Here is a 10,208-nt window from a genome sequence, read left to right as displayed (position 1 = left end):
CCTTTGATCCAGCCATAGCGGAGAAGCCAAGCCTCTTCAGTCTTCGCTAGGGCTGGAGATTTCAGTCTTTGCTCTGTGCCTGCGTATGTAAATTAACACACCATCTTTGTTGGGTTAATTTGCATACTCATCTTGATTGGCTGGTGGGCATATTGGAGTGACACCAATTTGCATGTTTCTCTTTTATTAATGTAGATAAGCTCAAACCTTATGTCCTCTTTGTCCATTCACCCTTTGGTGATAAAACCAACAAGCTCATCCTCATTTATTTTGGAACATCTTTCTTAAGTTAAAAGTCTTTGATCCTAACTCCCTAGAATGACTCTGACAATTCTTCTTGAAGCAGCATTACTAGGTAACAACCCTGTTACACTTAAATGTAGTTGCACACTTGGAATATTTTAAGATATGATGCTAAAATTATTGCAATGTTTTTCAGAAGTGATCATTTTCCAACAAATTTGTCACTTTTTATGAAAACATATTAATGAAATTAGTGTAAATATTTTAAAGTACTAAGACATTGGGAGGAAATAAACAGAGAAAAGAACATTGCTTTAAGTATTGGAAAGGATAAATATAGTGATGTTAACATCTTTGAGTATATTAACATGTAAATAATATCAACAAAGTATAAATATGTATATTTATATGTATAAGTATTATCTATACATGAAAATATATATCAATTATATAATTATAAACTGCATAAAATTATAAATAAAAAGTGTGTATATACTCAAACACATGTTTTATTTATAGTTGCATATAGTTTATAATTATACCATTTATATATGTTATATATAAATTACACACACACACTCCTATAAAGTAGCAGGGGTGTTACTTCTTAGGCTAATACACACATAGAAATTCCTGTTGTATTTAACTTCATTAACCTATTTTTAATAATTACCAAGCCTCTGCCTTTATATCTTAAACTTATCATTGAGTTTTTCTTTAAAAAAATATAAGGTCTAAGAAAAAGGGATAAAGTGTTTATATATTTTTTTAATTGCACAGGACTATACTGTATTATGATGCTAAAGATTGAGATGAATTAAGACAACACAGGTTTCTTCCCAATGTTTCTGTAACCCACAGGAAAAGTTGTAAAAGCATTGGATAATATACAAATGTCTTATTAAATAAAACATAATGTCAATATAAAAGTGCCTATTATTTTCTATATTTTTAAACCAAAATAGAACATTTTAGGTGAAAAATTGAGACACTAAGCATTTGCTATCATGTTTAACCATTAACTTTTCATTGTAATTCATTCTCCTTTTCAAAAGTTCAGCCTGACAATGGGAAACAGAAACAATCTTCTCTTTTGGGCTGCTATAATTGTCAACCTAATACTTTCTCTGCTCCAGTGAACTTAAATTACTAAAAGTAATATAATGAGGTGGATAATTCAATAGTTTGAACAAATATATCTCAATGCAAAAGCCTCACATTCTGAGGGGGCTTTTTCCTGCCCCTGGAAGTTTCCTTTTGATTAATACTTGGCCTGTATAACATTGCCCCCATTACAATCTTCTACTTGTTTTGATCTGAAGTTATCTTTCTAGTCTGAAAATGATACAAAACTCAATCCCTTACTATTATGCTATTGAAGGGATTCACTGGAACTGTTTGACACACCAGGAATATTTTGATCATAAAATAAGAAAAGATTGATGTTGCTTGTTTTATAGAAACTGTACCTTTGAGTCACAATAAGGCCTACATTCTTAACCAACCATATGAAGCTCAAAAATTATTTCTTACTATGATAATTTTGTTCATAGTGAATATATAGAGTGTGTTGAAAAGAAATTGCCTTTCAACAACTGGAAACTTTCTGTCTCCTAAAATCTCTGCCTTTTTTTTTCTCCTCCTCCTCCTCCTTCTTCTTCTTCTTCTTGTTCTTCTTCTTTTCTTTTTTTAGACTTTCTCTCTCTCTCTCTTCTACAATTTTCTTTTTCTCCTCCCTTGTCCTCTCTTTATTTCTCATCTCTTCATCATCTCTTGTCTTTCCTTTTCTTCCTTTGTTCTAATTTTATCTTCAATTTTCCTTAGTAGTTTATTTTAAAATAAAATGGGGATTGGCATGATTTAAAGTTCACTACAATAAGAAATAAAAATCAACAGTAACAAAAAAGCATGGTGAGAAAGGAAAGAAAGCAATGTGATGACATGCTTTTTATAAGTAAGAAGAGTGGGGACAGAGGCAAAGGCAAAACTAAATGATGGAAACAGTGCAAGGGGTTTGCCAGAAACTCTAAAGAGAGAACTGGCTTAAATTGGTGAAAGTTAAGGGGTTTTGCATATACTAAAATTTTGTGTATTGAAACAGAAATTACATGTGTGTTTTTGTTGCTGTTGAAGAAAGGACAGCACTTAATTTATCCCAAAGGTGTCCTAGTGTTCCTGTTGATAGTGTATTGATTCTCAATTTAATGCACTCTTACAGCTTGAGTTTTGATACTTCTTGTGTTTGCTATAATATAGAGAAGCAAAGAGAAATCATTAAAAATTAGTTAATATAAATGAATGAATAAAAATGAATCTGAAAGTTCTGTTTCACCTATAAGGATCTTCATAACTGTGAAAGGCACAAGGTAAACTAAGTACAGTTTGAACTATCTCTGGGTAGTTAGGAGAAAATGAGTTTAGAGAACTTGAAATGCAGATATTAGAAATTAGTTATTCATAACATTGACTATTTACTACAATGAATATCTCAAATGGACTATATCTAAGTTGTAAATGCTTTATGCTTTTCTTTTAATTCTATAATTCCTTATTTATCAAACTGCCTTTATGCAAGATGAATTACTTAATCTGAATATGATAACCTATGCATTAAAGGCTTGGAGAGTTTATAAAATATGAAATTGATATTTGAAGTATTTTAGGACTTAAATAATTTAGTGAAGTTTATGATTTTGTAACTATTAAGGATTTTCACATGAACCAAGTAAAGAGAAATAAAATATAAATGAGTAAAGAGAAGTGGGAAATAAATAGTGGATAGTAAAAATGAAAGTACTATAAGAGAAATAGCAAAAATTTTAAAGGTTGCTCTTTTCTTTATTGTTTAAACTATTACATATATCTCCATTTTCCCCATTGACCCCTCCCCCACTACCTGTGTCCATTGGTTATGCTAATATGCATACATACAAGTTCTTTCGTTGATCTCTTACCCCCCACACCCCTGCCTTTGGTTTAATAATCACATTTTAAAACAAAAAATAAGCCCCAAAATAAAATATATTTACTTGTGCTATGAAATATTTGTCATAAAATTTTGTAGATTTTTTTCCCTAGGAAATAATCAAGCAATTGTTAGCCAACTTTTTTTTTTTAAACGCTAATGAAATAAACGTTTTTTTGCTGAAATTTTATTCCAGTTTTAAATAAGTAGTAGAAGGGGGGGAAGATAGGTACTTGATAAAGTGGGGCCTAAAGTTGCCACCCCGGTTCCCTCTCTGCCTTCATATCTTCCTGCCCCAAACCAAATCACAATAGAGAAGGAAACTATTTTACTCTTTTTATTCTGCTCATTGATGATCTAGACGAGGAAGATGGAAGGGGTTTTGTTTGTTTGTTTGTTCCTCCCACTCCCCAAAATACTAGGGGAGTATTATGTTAGCCAACTTTTAAAGAGTTTTGAGGCACACAAAAATAGAATTATATGTTTTTTCTTTATTATTTTCTTTACTCTTTTAAAAAAAAATTTTTTTTTAATATTTTTATTGATTTCAAAGAGGAAGGGAGAAGGAGAGAGAGATTTAAAAAAACCAATGATGAGAGAGAATCATTGATTGGATGCCTCTTGCACCCCCTCCCCCCACTGGGGATTGAGCCTGCAACCCAGGCATGTACCTTGACCAGGAATCAAACCGTGACCTCCTGATTTATATGTTGATACTCAACCACTGAGCCATGCTGGCTAGGCTCTTCATTCTCTATTATTGCTATGTAGTACTATGTTTTTCCTTTAAACATCACATTTTCTTTTCTTTTTTGAAACCTTTGTTCAGTTATAAAAGAACTAAATTCATGGCTGTTAAAGCCTAAAACATTTTAAATACAAGATGGTAGATGATAACATTAAAGGTAATATGATATGTACCCAAAGTAAACCCTAGCCATGTATTAATAATGGTATGTTAATTGTAGTAAGTTCTGTTTTCTATATTTATCAGTTACATGATAATGTGTCAAAATGTGTAGAAGTGTTTTGATATAAATAAATATCCCACCCAACATTTTCCTACTCAATCTCACTCCAGAATATTTATAATATTAAGAGTTTTGTTTTAATTTTTCAAGAGGTTATTTCAAAAGTTTGTATAAAATATTGCACTTTATTTATTGATTTATCAGACATAGAATATATCCATTTACTCTCTAATGTGAAAATAATGTTTTCACTTTTACCATCTCTACTCTCTTTAATCCAAAATATGATCATATATATGTTTCTTAATTTTTCTTAATATGTTTCTTAATTATTGATTGCCATTATTTTTTAAATCAATTTTGTAATATTTTTTGATTTGCTATATTTGAGGCTATAGTCTGTTAGTAGAAACACAAAATATAGGTGGAGCAAAAGTAGCCTTGTTGCTGGTGATGTAGCCTCTCCATTCTTGAGTTTGGTTAAGAAAGAATTCAGAGCCACGAACTTTAGCACAATGGAAAGTTTATTTAGTATGCAAAGTGAAAAAGTACACTCAAAGAGAAGATTCAAGTGGGCTGCTCAGAGAGCTTCCTTGACCTTTTATAAAGAAAGTCACAGAGACAGAAGAAGTGAGCCAGCTAGGCTGTGTGGACTCAGAACACAGATAGACACTGTTACTCTACCCCCTCCCACTTTACAGACGAAGAAACTGAGGCTCAGAGGTTATAGTGCAGTGGTTCTCAACCTTCTTAATGCTGCGACCCTTTAATACAGTTCCTCATGTTGTGGTGACCCCCAACCATAAAATTATTTTCGTTGCTACTTCATAACTGTAATTTTGCTACTGTTATGAATCGTCATGTAAATATCTGATATGCAGGATGTATTTTCATTGTTACAAATTGAACATAATTAAAGCATAGTGATTAATCACAAAAACAATATGTAATTATATATGTGTTTTCCGATGGTCTTAGGTGACCCCTGTGAAAGGGTCGTTCGACCCCCAAAGGGGTCGTGACCCACAGGTTGGAGACCCACAGGTTGAGAACTGCTGTTCTAGAGAGAGTGTGTATACCAAGTCCTTTGTCTGAAGAGTTTTTATCCCACAGGTTGGAGACCCACAGGTTGAGAACCGCTGTTCTAGAGAGAGTGTGTGTACCAAGTCCTTTGTCTGAAGAGTTTTTATCTTTTTTTCTAAAGACAGGTATTTTATGGGTGTTCTCAGGGAAGGATCTCAATAGAATATTTATCAGCTTTCCAGGTGTGTCCTTTAATATGCTGATTCATCAAAATGAGCATATTGGGTCATGGTGATGGCTTTTACTAATTCGTCAGTGTTGAAGTAGGGGGGCATTGGTCATTGCATCTAGTTCTGATGCCAGCCATGGTGTCATTTCATCTGGTTTTGCTGCTTTTCTGGGCCTGGAGCACAACTGAGGCCTCGATGTTTTTTAGTTTGACCAGAACTCTGTCTCTGTGGTCAGCAGACCTCAGGCTTTGTTCCTAAGATGATTTGATGCTTAGCAGAACTTCATTGTCCTGAGGGCTTAATGCTTAAGGCAGTGGTCCTTAATGTGAAGGAGAATGGGGTAAGTGAATCAGGGTACTGAATGAGGCCAGGTTAAATCAGCTATCTGACGCAGTTTCCCCATTCCACTTGCCAAGGAATTTTCCTGGATTCTTACTATCCTGTCTCAGGTTTACAGCTGCGAGTATGCACAGAACAGAGTTTATTCTTGTGTTATTATTTACTAGAGGCCTGGTGCATGAATTCGTGCACGGGTGGGGTCCAGAGCGGGGTAGGGGAGACCGGGATGCCCTTGCCAGCCTGGGATCCTGATCCATCTGCTGACATTTGTGCTGGTTGTTGGGAGCCACCTGGTGGCTGCTTGTATATTGTTTCTTCCTTGCGGAGTATCTGGGGAGAGGAAGTGGCCACAGTGCCTGAAGATGACTTCCAGGAGGCCAGTGGCACTGTTGGGATCATGCCAGAGGCGGTGGTCCGTTGGTGCCTGGCCCTTTTTCCAGAGATTGGACCTGCAGGACTACCTAGGAAGTGAGTGGCTGCTGCTGGGCTGATGGGCCCTCTGTGGGAGTACACTGACCTCAGACGAACCAAACCTGCCAATATCTTGATTATGGACATCCGAGATACAAAACTGAAAAAATAAATTTCTGTTGTGATATTTTATTATGACAGTCAAAATAATACCTGGTCTAAATTCATGAAAATTGCCACTAAATAGAGCATTTTAATAAGATCAGGGAAAATAATTGCCATGACATTCTAGTATATTATTCATTTTTTTTCTGGAGTATTTAGTTTTTTATTTTGTATTGCTCGCCAGTGGCACACCCTCAAAAATTTAAATCTCTTATGCACGCTAGAGACTCTACTTATTTGTTGATCTCCCAAAACTTTCTCTTCACAGATCATACCTTCCTGCTCTGTGTAGGTTGCTCTCTAGCTCGTTGCAGAGCTCTCATCTTGGACACAATGTTCTGGCCACCCTGCAGTGTATACATCATTTTCTGAAGCCCATGTCTTCCTCTTGATTTGTAAATTTGTTTCACTGGAGTACATCTTCAAAGAATTTCCAAATAAAGTGTTCATGGCAAATGAATTTTTATTATTCATTTATTATTATCAATATCATTGGCATGACACTAGATCCATTAAATTAGACCCATTTAACTAGATCCATTCAATTCTAATTTAATACTCTTTCTATGGCACACTGTTAATGGGATCTCATGGAATTTCAGAGTCAAAAAGAACCTAGATGACACAGATTATTGAAAGAAGAGTAATCTTGAGTCTGAAAACAGAGCTCACCAAAAGTCTCACATGTTAGACACACAATATGTATATGGGCTTTAACCAAAGAATCATCACTTGAGTAGTGAAACATCTGAGAGTTGAGGAGGAATTATTAGAATAAGAGAAATATGAATAAACAAGCTACTGAGGTATCAATGTGTTTCTTTTTTCCCTCTTTTAATGTTGTTTTGAATTTTATTTATGGCAACACAAACAAAACACATTTTTCTAACCAGAATTTCTATAGCTGCCTTTAAAATGTCAATTGTTGCCGAAACCGGTTTGGCTCAGTGGATAGAGCGTTGGCCTGCGGACTGAAAGGTCCCAGGTTCGATTCCGGTCAAGGGCATGTACCTGGGTTGCGGGCACATCCCCAGTAGGAGATGTGCAGGAGGCAGCTGATCGATGTTTCTCTCTCATCGATGTTTCTAACTCTCTATCTCTCTCCCTTCCTCTCTGTAAAAAATCAATAAAATATATTTAAAAAAATAAAATGTCAATTGTTTCTGTTGCAAATGAAACTTGTAAAGGTTAAAATTTAACACAACCAAGAATAAAATAGAGAATGTATTCTGAAATATCTTGGTCACGTTTACTTTATTTGCAAACTTAATGATTAAAACAACAAATACTCAAAATAAATCCTTTCTCCTAATGTAAAATTTTTGCAATTAAATCTTAGCCAGTATGGAGTTGATAGGAAATCATGCCACCTGCTTACACATCCAGAATTAATTATTGATTTCTATCCATCTATTATCATGCCTTAAGAATTTCAATATTGTTTATGTTAAACTAGAGGCCCAGTGCATGTAATTCATGCATGGGGGGTCCCCTCAGCCCAACCTGCACCCTCTCCAATCCAGGACCCCTCAGGGGATGTCCGACTGCTGGTTTAGGCCTGATTCCGGGGATGGGGCCTAAACCGGCAGTTGGACATCCCTCTCACAATCCTGGACTGCTGGCTCCTCGCTCATCTGTGATCGCCCCCAACTGCTCCCCTCTGCCAGCCTGGTCACCCCCAACTGTGCTCCCTGCTGGCCTGGTCACCCCCAACTACCCCCCTGCCGGCCTGGTCACTCCTCACAGCCCCCCAACCAGCTTGGTTGCCCCACGCAGCCTGCTGTTCAGTCGTTTGGTCATCCCTCACTAATCCCCCTGCTAGACTGATTATAGGCAGCCATCTTGTGAGGGTGTGAGGGTTAATTTGCATATTGCCTCTTTATTATATAGGATAAGTTGGGACTTCTTGTTGTTGGCTAAGAACATTAAAATATCTTATAGTGAGAAGTACCTTGAATCATTAAAAATATTATTATTTTGGCAGATTTTCAGATTCTACTGCACAATAGCAGTGTAAGTACATCCGATAAAGACCCAGCTTCCCATGGATTCTAGTCAATACTGGTTAGTTCTGTTGACCTTGGGGAAAGCTTCCAAAGTCTTCCGGGGCTCACTCAGATTTTTCACCTGAATATTTAGGATTTTTGCATGCTAAGTCCAAGTCACTGCACATTATCTAGTGTTCATAATCATTACAACTTTAAATTTTCATTGGAATAGATCATTTTTAGTCTTTTCTCTAAGTCTACACAATTATATAATGTTCTTAAAGACAGTGCCATGATTTCTTATTGTTTACATCTGAGATAGACAAAAATAGTATAGAACTTATTATGAGAATCTTCAGTCTCTGATAATTCAGAAAACAGTAAATACTAACTTATCAAATCTTATTAAAATAGGCTCTCAGCTCATAATCTCACTCTTAAACTTAGAATATGTAACATTGCTTAATGATCAGGGTGTTTGTGCTTCTTGACTGTAACAAAGAATGATCCTTCATTAAAATAAAATATCCAGTGGTGCACAGTCTGTTTTATGAATTACACTACACATACTTTGTGTCAATTTTAGGCCATAGAATAAGAGGTAGCACTTCCCATTCAGGCTGAGTCATTTATTTGGAGCTCACTGATGTGATCTTAATTCAATTTGAAGTCTCTCCCCACCCACAGTTTGTGGAGAAAGGAATGCAAACATTTTTCTTCATTGGCAGTGGTTGGAGAATGCATCAATATGACAAATATTTTTAAGGAGGAAAAAAATAAAAGGTATACCCTGTGAATAACAATCTCTCTCTTTCAAAGAAAATAAAAGAAGGGATAATCATAACAATATTTATAATATTTCTTTTATCTCAAAGAGCCACCAAGCACTTTAGAAATGTTAATGATGATCTGTTCTGTGGGATTCACATCTCCTGTCAGGAAAATGGATTCATGTTTAACAGTGCATGGGGATGGCAGACCCGCAGAAAGCTCTGCTGGATTTATGATCACATCTGTAAGGCAGAAAGGGGAGTGCTGCTTATTCCAAACTGCCCATTCTAGAATGTGCATTCATCACAGAATCAAAGGCATGGGCTCCGTGCATATGCAAAATGTGATGGATAGCAGAACATTCACCTGCTTTCAGAAGTATTGATGAGACTTCCCAGGATATGCTGCCCCACACCATCTGCTAATGGAGATGACATTATGACTGTAATAAGAGCATTAACAATCACTTATAAGCATTTAATGTGTTCATGTGAAATAACATTATCTGGTTTATTCTGCCTATTTAAAAATATTGAATATCCAGAATCCTCTATTTATACACATACAGACTAGTACAAGTAAAACCATTATTTTCAATATTGATATATGTATGTTGGCTCAGTGGTTGAGAATGGACCATTGGACCAGGAGATCATGGTTTGATTCCCAGTCAGGGCACACGCCTGTGTTTCCTGCTCTCTCCCCAGTAGAGGGCATGCAGAAGGCAGCCAATCAATGATATTCTCTCATCATTGATGTTTCTATCTCTCTTTCCCTCTCCCTCTCTCTGAAAATCAAGAAAAACATTAAACAACAACAAAAAACCCTAGAAGCTTGTTCAGTAAAAAAAAAATAAAATAAAATAAAATAATAAATAAATAAATAAATAAATGAAAGAAAAGTCGATGTAGAAATACACATATTTGTGGTTTCATTCCAACGTTATATGCTAATATAATAAAATGTGTGGTCAAATTTTATTTATTCATTTCTTTATTCATAAAGCAAGTTTATTCAATAATTACTAGACCTTAATCTAGGCCAGTGATGGTGAACCTTTTGAGCTCGGCGTGTCAGCATTTTGAAAAACCCTAACTTAACT

The sequence above is a fragment of the Myotis brandtii genome, unplaced genomic scaffold (assembly GCF_000412655.1).
Source record: "Myotis brandtii unplaced genomic scaffold, ASM41265v1 scaffold737, whole genome shotgun sequence".
Lineage (NCBI taxonomy): Eukaryota > Metazoa > Chordata > Mammalia > Chiroptera > Vespertilionidae > Myotis > Myotis brandtii.
Note: the sequence above shows the minus strand (reverse complement) of the source record.